Raw genomic sequence first — 9,860 nt, 5'->3', positions numbered from 1 at the left:
ACTATAATTGATCAAGAGAGGGCCTTGGTAATGTTTTGCCCCAGTTGGTCTCTAACTATGACTTTTGTGATATCTACCTTATGAGTAGGTAGGATTACAGGCACAAGCCACTATTCCTGGGCCCCCTTTGGTATTACAAGTACAGTGATCTATACAAGTAACTGGATAGAGATAGAGCTTACATTTACAAGTAATTGGATAAGCATACTTAGTGCTGAAGGGCAGTTCCAGAAGCTCACTGATAGGCAGCTATTTACCATTCACTTGCTGGGTCCCGAGGGGAAGCATTTCACATTTCACAGTGTTGAGTCTACAGTGGCTAAGGTGTGGGCATCAGAATGTTCAGAGGTTCTTTGGAACAGCGTAACAGAACATGAAGAAGAATTTAAGTATTTTCACAATAAAAATGGACCTAACATTCTGTACTGACAATATCAAGTGTACATGAACTGCTCTACTAAGCATAAAGACAAATTTGAAGGTAATTACAAAAGAAAGGAAAAGATCTAGCTTAAACATTCTTTTCTTTGTAATGCTAAAAGCTAAGGCAGATGAAAAACATAAGCCCCAGTCTTCAGGTCCAAAATGCCCACTTTTTCCATTTCTTTCCTCAGAATTATGACTCATTTCCTAAGAAGATCCTTACATCATTCTGCTGAATTTCTAGTCCTTCATCCTAAACAAAGTGCTAGCAAACTAAAATCAACAGCTTATTAAAAGGGTCATATACCATGTTCAATTGGCATTTATCCCAGGTTTGCAAGAACTATTCAACATATACAAATCAACAAATGTGAGAAACCACAACAAAATGGGGGATAGATCATATTACTGGGCTCATATTACTGAGTACAGCTCAATGGTCAGTCACTCTTTTGTCTAGAATATATAAGGCCTTAGGCTCAAACTCCATATGAGAGAGAGAGAGAATCATATGATTGTCTCAATAGACACAAAAAACACAATTGGCCCAAATCATCCTTTTATGATAAAAAGGTATCAAGAAATTACATACTATAAAGGAATATATCTTAACACAATATAGACCACAGATGACAAGCCTATAGTTAAAATTCTACTCAATGGTGAAGTTAGGAGTTTTCCTCTAAGATTGCAAACAAGTCAAAGATGTCCACTCTTAGCACTTCTGTTCATCCCAGGACTGGAAGTCCAAGCCAGAGCTATCAGGCCAGAGACCTCAATAAAAGGCAATTGATCGCCAGGCTATTCTGAATACCCATCTATTCTGATCAAAGAATCTAAGTAGGGTCAGGGTTGGGCCAGAGAGTAAAATGAAAGGCAGACTGAAAGATAAGACATGAAAGTATCTACTTACATGCAATAAAACCTTAATTGGAGACACCATAAGAATCCTAGAAGAGAGGAGAATCTTGATATTGGTCTAGGCAAAGATATTTATTTTGAATATGAACCAAACTACAGACAACTAGAGAAAAAATGGACTGAAGAGATTGTATCAGTCAAACACTGCATAGCAAAGAAACAGTCAAAATGGGCGGGCCGGGGGGGGGGCGGAGAATAGGAAAGGATGGGAAGGGGAAACAAAGGAGGAGGCTACAATGCTTGATAAGAAATGTACTCATTATCTTGCCCATGTAATTGTAACCCCTCTGTACAGTATTTTCACAATAAAAAAAAAGAAACAGTCAACATCATGAAGAGAAATCTGGGGAATGAGAGGAAATATTTATAAACCATACATCTGATATATCCACAGTATTAAGGAATTCAAATAGTTCAGTATCAAGAACCAGTAGCCTATGGAAAAAATGGTGAACGTCTTTATAACATTCTTGTGAATGTAAACCACAGGTCTCTATGTCTTAAAGTAAGTACAGCTATGTAATACTCACATTAGCCATTTTCATATGTTGTGGAAGCTGGTACAGAGAAAGAAAATACTTTGAAGTGTGGCCCTGCCATGTCCTGTGAGCTAAGTGATCTCCTTTCTTCTAGAAAAGAACCATGTCTTTTGTTAGAGATCAGTTTAACTGTCCTCACCTAGCACCTCTTTAAACTTTTTTAAAGAACATAAATATTAGTCTTACTGACTGGTTTTTAAGCCTCTGAAAGAGTTTCAAAGAGATGAGGGGGTAAAAGTCAGGGATTTTGTGGCTCATTCCATACCAAACACTAATAATAATAATGTTCAAATATATACACTCCCTAGAGCTCACATTGAGCTTTCCCTTGAGTTTTTACAAACTCTGAGACAGATTCTTTTCTTATTGTCAAGATAATAAAACTGACAATGAGAGTAATTCAGAAATTTGCCAAAGAATAACATAGTTAACCAAGTAGAAATCCTGTAACACAAATAGCAAATTAAGTCCTCTCACTTTGGAGCCTAACACCTTCTCTACATACCATCCTTTTTTCCCCCTTACTTCCACTCATTTTTTTGGACCAATCTTTTCTTTCTTGGAATATTAGGTCTAAAAGAACAGAATGGTGTTATACCACATCTCATGATATAGCTACTTGAATAAACAATTAAAAAATACTTATTGAGCATATACTACAGGTAAGTCATTCTATTATGCATCCTAAATTCCATATTATACATCTTCCCTGAGATGTTATAATTAACATCTAATGGCAATCTTTAGTAGAATGATGTTTTTAATAATACATATTTTATAGTCTTAAATGACTCAGAAAGAAATGAGGTTTAGATATCACAATGGACCACTATGATGTCTTGCTAGCATACTTTTAAATTATTAAACCCATCAAACAATTTTGGTAACAAGATGCTGACTGTCTCCTGTCTTGTATGAACTATCATTGATCACTACTATATAATTGGTTCACTACGTGTACCTGACTGAAGGCAGGTTTTAGAATTTGGTATCTAGAGTTAGTTTCCATGTTCGGTCTGAATATGTGAAAAGTAACTGCTGGTTGGTATTTATTGTGCATCTCACCAAGTGGAGAGAGACATGTTCTGAAGAGTGAAAGTCTCCATACTGGAGGAATCTGGTCTCTCTTCTTTCAGATCCTGAAATTCTTCCTGAGAGTTGCTCCTACATTTAAATTCCATTAAGTGAGCATCTGGGGCTCTGTGGTTGATTTGTTGTGGTTGATTTGTTGTTGCTGTTTTCTTTTTTTAATACAAGAATTGGGTTTTGTTTCTTTCCTTTTTGTTTTATATTTTGACAATTGTGGGCCTTGAACTCAGGGCCTGGGCATTGTCTTTGAGCCTTTTTGTGCTCAAGGTTAGTGCTCTACAACTTGAGCCACAGCACCACTTCCAGGTTTTGGTTTTGGTGGGATTTTTGTTTGCTTTTGAGTGGTTAAATGGAGATAAGAGTCTCATGGGGACTTTTCTTCCCCAGGCTGGCTTCAAACTGCAATCCTCAGATCTCAGCTTCCTGAGTAGCTAGGATTATGGGCATGAGCCACCGGTACCCCGTTGGTGCTTGTATTTTTTGACATAGCTAAGTCCAGTTGAGTTTGTGATTTCTGATCAAAAGCCTCAACTGAAACAAACAGCCTAATCTTGTTATTGATCCACCTATCACTTTAATTTATTTAAAAAGCAGGAATACTTATTCAACTCATTGCAATCCTACATTTAAAAAAAAGTCATACAGAAGCCAGACCTGGTGTTCCATACTTTAATCCTAGCACTGTGGAAGCTGGGACAAGATGATGAGTGAAATAGCATGAAATAATCACAGTATTTCTTAATGATACCTACATTGTCACTTGCATTGAAGACATAATTTCACAGAGGAAAACAAATTTTACTCTAGGAAGGACAATTAGAAGGATAATCAGAAATGTATTTCATGTCAACATTCAAGCCCCACGATCCTGATTTTTACACAGGAGGGACACAGACCCAGAGGTGGTTGGTCAGGTTCAGCTACAGCCATGATGGAGGTATGCAACTGGACTCCAGGAAAATTGTGCTCGTCCACCAACATACAAAATGAGAGTTCGGGAACATATAAGATGACTACTGAGGAGAACCACAGGACCAGACAGTAGAGGAATTATAGCATATGCAGTTCATGATATACAAATCAGTCTAAAACATGAATATTTCTAATCACAGGGTGATGGAAGACAGTCTTTTCTACCTATTTCCAAGTTCACTGTGGTATGGGGTTGACAAATAAAATTTACATGTATTTAGTCTGTAAACATGATTTATTTATCTTTATTTTTATTTTGTGTTAGGGCAATTTTGTTTGTTTGTTTGTGATAGGATTGTTCTGGATGGCCTAGTCTGTATAGGCTATCCTATGTCCTGTATGTAGAGTAGATTGCTTCATACTCCTTCCCCTAAGTACTGGGATTACAGTTGTGTGCTATTCTGTACAACTCAACAAACCAAACAACTGGAAACACAATCACAAATATGTGTTTTCCTACTTATTGTACACTTAACATACTTTATAGATTGTTTATTATATTTATTCATGACACAATGCTATATGGAAACTAGAAGCAAAAAACCCTACATATCCCTGGTAAAGTTTCACAGGAAGAAGACCATTTTAATAAATTATTCTAAGAAAATATGATTATTTTCTAATGAACATGTAAGTGAAACAATGCTATCAAATATTATAGAGAAGTCAAAAAGAATCAAACATATGTACTTAGCACTGGATTAGTAACGTTTGAAAGTTTATAATGTCTTTTTAATCATTTGATGTCTGAACTTAAATTGTGCCTGTCTTAGAAAGATATGTGCTGGATTCTCATGTTGAAATAGATCTTTGCATGAATTCACAGGCATTTTCTTTAAGCATTTTAGCTGAAAACCCTAAGTTTTGTTCAAAATAAACACTCAAGTAATTCAAAGATACTTTATTTAATATCTAAACCACCAACACATATTTATTGATATCCTGTTGGCTCAATATTGTACTAAATACTGAAAAACAGCTCTGAATTTAGGACAAAATAAACTGCTAGCTGTGTAAAAATATTTTACCAGTAAAGAAGATAATAAATATTGCATTACTCTCTGCTATTTATATGTGCGTTCCACCCACTCTAGTGAATAATGAAGGGGTTGTTAAAAGTTCGGTAAAAGATAAAATACTAGTGATCCTGAACCCCAATTTAATTAGGATCAGGCAGGATTTATTATGAGTATGGAGAAAGCATCAAGAAGTTTTAAGTAGTGAAGCTCAGTGGAGATTATCTATGCAGTGTGCATATCTATTTATAACCCCAGTGGGTTCTTTGAGCTCAGCAAATAACCTTGTATTTTCTGTTGGCCAAATAACTTTCTCTTTGGGAAAAATAAGTAAATTTCCTAGGACAATACACTCATTTTTAAGTGTGGAAACTAGTTTTATGGAGGGTCAAAAGAGGCTATATATCAAGTAATTCCTAGTATATCTTTAAAAGCTATGACCAGCAGTTTGAGGAGTTGCACGGCTTGTCCTGCTGGATTGGTCATCCTTGAAGATCCGTGTTGCCCTGTCAGGGCTTCATTAACTTGTGAAATGGCAGTGATTCCTTTTGAGGACAATGCTACTGGGTTTTATCTCACACTAAAATAAAGTGACTGAATTATATGAGGGAAGCAGTTTACTCAGTCACATAAGAGACTTCTCTAAGAGCGCATGCACAGCCGGTCTCCAGAACAAAAGTATTACTAACTAGTAGGACACCCTGTTTTTGCACACCTCATCCAGGCCCATGCAAAACAATACAACAGCTTTTCTAGAATTCTCTTATAGAGACCAATATATTCCATTGAGGAGGAATTTGGATTTTAAATGCCATCTGTTTTCTTGATACCTAATTTATACCTTTTTCTCTAGAGAAAATTAGCATGAGTCAATGTACTCCAAGAGTTTACTCTGAGTATGGAAGATTCCCAGGAACTTTAGATGCGATTAATTAGATAGACACTCAACACTCTCATTTCTAAAAGATTCTGTTGTTATGTCAAAAGTGTCTTTCAATATTTTGCTGAAAATCTGGAACAGTCAGCCCTTGAATGTTCATTACAATCACAGAATAGAACTCAGGGGATTCTTTTCCATTTTATTTTTTACTCTTTGTTTGAACCTTTAACTAACCTATTTTTTTTCACCCTACTCCCTTGCCACCACTACAGGGGTATTTACACAGCTGTTCTCCTCCCTCAGCTAGTGAATAAGGCCCTGATTATTTCAAACAACTTTTGTAATTAGCTTTCAAGAAGCAAATTATAATGTTATGTACCGTATCTATGATTACAATAAACTGTTCTATTTCATAACATTTCAATGTAAGCTTTAATTGGCAAGCTCCAGCAGTATGGATTGCAGGCTATGAATTCAGCATATACATTAACGAAGAGGAAAAAAATAACAAAACAGAATAATGTTTGACAATCAATAGGACAAATACATTGCTGTTAGCTGGATTTGGTTTTTTAAAAGGAGCTATTTGAAAAGAACAAACAAACTTGAGTTGCAAGGTTGTAGTTCTCTTGGGTACGATTCTTATGGTTCAGAAGGGGTATGAAAACTGAGCAAACCCAATGTTTACGGCCAATAAGCCTCACAGGTTCGACCATGCTTTTCTGTTTCTTTATTTAAGGACTCACTCCACAAATAATTTAGCAAACACTTTGTATCTCTTAAGAAGTTGTCCAAGCATCTGTCAGAAACATGTTCCCTGAAAGCAGATGGGGAGATCCATGCAGTGGAGACTGAGGAAGTGTGGTGGACTCAGCCAGAGCTGAGTAGACATGTCTGGGCAACAGAATCTTCTAAACTCTCATCCAGAGATGGGCACTAGACTCAAGCAGATCAAACAGATTCCTCTTCAAGAAATGTTCTGCTTTCTGGATGGTCAAAAATGGATATGGAGTGCTGGAGACTGGGGAGGCCAAGCAGGATGATAGCCCAGAGCCCATAGATGAGTTTGGCATGGCATTAGCTCACAGAGCTTTCTACAGCAATAATGAATAATCACAGCACCTAGATAGGAAGGACAACAGGCAACAAAGCTGTCACTGTGGAGGACCAACATCAGTTGGGACCATTAGGAGACTTAGCAGAGCAGAGCAGTAAAGGCGGTTAAAGAAGTCCAGTTTGAGGATACGTTAAGTGCATAGGCCGAGGTTTTGGCTTTGTCTTTTTGGTGCACCGCAAATGAGGATTTAGTGAAAGTGGTTTATTTTGGAAGAGATTCTAGGATGCAACATGAGGAGGGGTGAGTGCTGGGAAAAACAGTGATGAGAATAGTAAAGATCAGGCTACTGCTTTGAACATCTGGACTGCATCTGACTCTTAGAACTTTTCACCTTTAGAAAGTACATAGAGAGCCAATGGATAGAAAATGTTTCAAGTGTATTTATCAGTTCTTTCAACTGTGAGTCACAGCTGAGAATTAATATCTATGGTACATTCAGTTTTCCCCACAAGTTATTCACATGGCTACAACGTGGTCCCAGATAAAGACAGAAGCTCACCTGTTGGCCTTCCAGAGTGGGTACTAGACCTATGTACAGAGCACCAAAAGAACCTGCTATTGTCACCAATCTTGTTGAATAAAGTTCTATGTTCTTTGATTCAGAAAAATAAATGTTTAATTTTAAGAGCCAATTCAATAACAGAATAAGCCATTTTGTTTTTCCCTGACACCAAACTCCTGTCCAATTTAAAATACTTTGTCAAAAACGTTTTAAATTAAACAAAACTCAATAAAAGAAAAATAAAAAGCAAAGAGAATAGGAAATCTCTGGGTGACATAAAAAAGTAGTAACTCAAAACCATGATCTGAAGTTATATGGTCTGTGTGGATAATCAGATATTTGACAGGTTAGAAGTATAATATTGACCAAAGAAAATACAATGACCATTTTCAATGAGAAAACTAGTCATCAGAATAACACAACAGGTCAACAAGTTCAAGGCTCTGAGTTCAAACCCTAGTATGGACAAGACAAAGAGAAAGAGAGAGAGGAAGACAGGGATGGAGGGAAGGATAGAAGAAGAGAGAGAAGAAGGGGAAAAGATAGGAGGTCATGGGAGGGAAAGAGGAGATTCCTACAATGAGCAGTTCCAACTCCAGAGTTGCCTTGGAGGAAGATCTGGGATGATAGCTATGCCACAGGCCTAGGGGACATTCAGTTCATAATGAAGGAGTACATACAAAACTCCAAATAAACAGGGAAGTGGAAACAACATTTTGTACTAGAAGGATACAGCATCCTGCCAGACACATGAAAGGTACTGTGTGTTCGAACAACTTCCAGCACACCTGGGTTTTGACTGGGATCCATCATGTAATTGGGAGTGAAATTTCCCACCATTGTTCAGGCATTCTTAAGGTATTGTCATTAGGAGCATTTTCAGATTTGGGATTTGGGGATAGGGAGTTCCTCAGAATCATATCCTTACAAAGGTACTATGTATATAAATGTGTTCTACCACAAGGTGACACATATGAATGCTGTGAAGTAGCAAGAAGAACACCGGGGCAGAATCTTCACCCTTACCAAACACAGTAACTTACTTCTTTGGAGAGGTATGACTAATTCAGAAAAATTAGATAACATCAAGAATTCCTACAACTCAGAATTGAGATTGAATTTATGACTTAATTACTTTTGAGTTTCTTCCATTCTAAAATATATGACTTTCTGTAGTGTAATAGCCATTTGTGGCTATGGCTTCCAATTTGTTAGTTAACCTAATTCTGTTTCCCCCCCACCAAAGGATGTTTTGTCTTTGTCTTTGCAGTCTTAACACCATTGTTGTAAATGACATGTCGGGTGACCAGATGATTTATTACAGATGACATGATCTTGTATTTAAAGACTCCCATGGACTCCACTCCCAAATAATTCAAGCTGATTCAAAATTTGTCAAAGTAGCAGGATATAAAATTAACCCTCAAAAATCAATGACAATAATGAGAAAAGTGTGGCTGAAATCACGAAAGCAAATTCATTTGTAATAGCCCCACAAAAAATAAAATACCTAGGAATTAACTTAACCAAAGAAGTGAAGGATCTCTATGATGAAAACCTGAAAAAATTGAAAAAGGAAATCAAAACAAAACTTAGAAACTGGCCAAAACTCCCATGCTCCTGGATTGGAAAGATAAACATCGTGAAAATGGCAATACTTCCCAATGCTATCTACAAATTCAATGTGATACCCATCAATATTCCAACCTCATTCTTCAAGGAAATAAAAGAAGTAATCCAAAAATTCATATGGAACAATAAAAGACCCCGAATAGCAATAACAATCCTTAACAGAAAGAACAGTGCTGGAGGAATATCAATACCAAATTTCAAACTCTACTACTAAGCCATAGTAATGAAAACAGCATGGTACTGGCACAAGAATAGACCTCAGGACCAATGGAATAGAATTGAAAACCCAGTTATGAACCTACAGACCTATAGCCATCTAATCTTCAATAAGGGAGCTAAAATAATAGAATGGAAGAAAGACAGCCTCTTCAGTAAATGGTGCTGGCAAAATTGGTCAATTGCTTGTAGAAAACTAAAGCTGGATCCTTATATATCACCCTGTACCAGAATCAACTCCAAGTGGATCAAAGACCTCGGAGTCACAGCAGATACTCTGAAAACATTACAGGATGGAATAGGACAAACCCTAGGTCTCCTTGGCACAGGCTGAAAGTTTCTTAATAGAGACCCAGAAACACAACAAATCAAAGAAAGGTTGGACAAATGGGATTGCATGAAATTGCAGAGCTTCTGCATGGCAAAAGACATAGCTAGCAAGATCAATAGAAAGCCCACGGACTGGGAGAAGATCTTCACTAGCCATACAATGGACAAGGGTCTCATATCTAAAATATACCTGGAACTCAAAAAATTAAATTCCCCAATAACA

At 37.0% G+C, this 9,860-nt stretch overlaps 2 long non-coding RNA genes across 2 annotated transcripts in view; both read right to left on the bottom strand.

Annotated features, from left to right (window-relative positions):
* The window catches only part of LOC138809896 (uncharacterized), a 57,306-nt gene extending 56,988 nt beyond the window's left edge, over window positions 1–318 (bottom strand). Inside the window, exon 1 of the long non-coding RNA XR_011366970.1 lies at window positions 209–318. This is a non-coding gene — a long non-coding RNA (uncharacterized lncRNA). The remainder of the gene's footprint in view (window positions 1–208) is intronic.
* Window positions 1–9,860, bottom strand: part of LOC138809895 (uncharacterized) — a 112,482-nt gene that overhangs the window by 65,682 nt on the left and 36,940 nt on the right. The window lies entirely within an intron of this gene.

Source organism: Dipodomys merriami, unplaced genomic scaffold, assembly GCF_024711535.1.
Source record: "Dipodomys merriami isolate MVZ:Mamm:240054 unplaced genomic scaffold, mDipMer1.0.p SCAF_5, whole genome shotgun sequence".
Classification (NCBI taxonomy): domain Eukaryota; kingdom Metazoa; phylum Chordata; class Mammalia; order Rodentia; family Heteromyidae; genus Dipodomys; species Dipodomys merriami.
The sequence above is the reverse complement of the archived record's forward strand: the minus strand, read 5'-3'. Positions and strand labels throughout refer to the sequence as shown.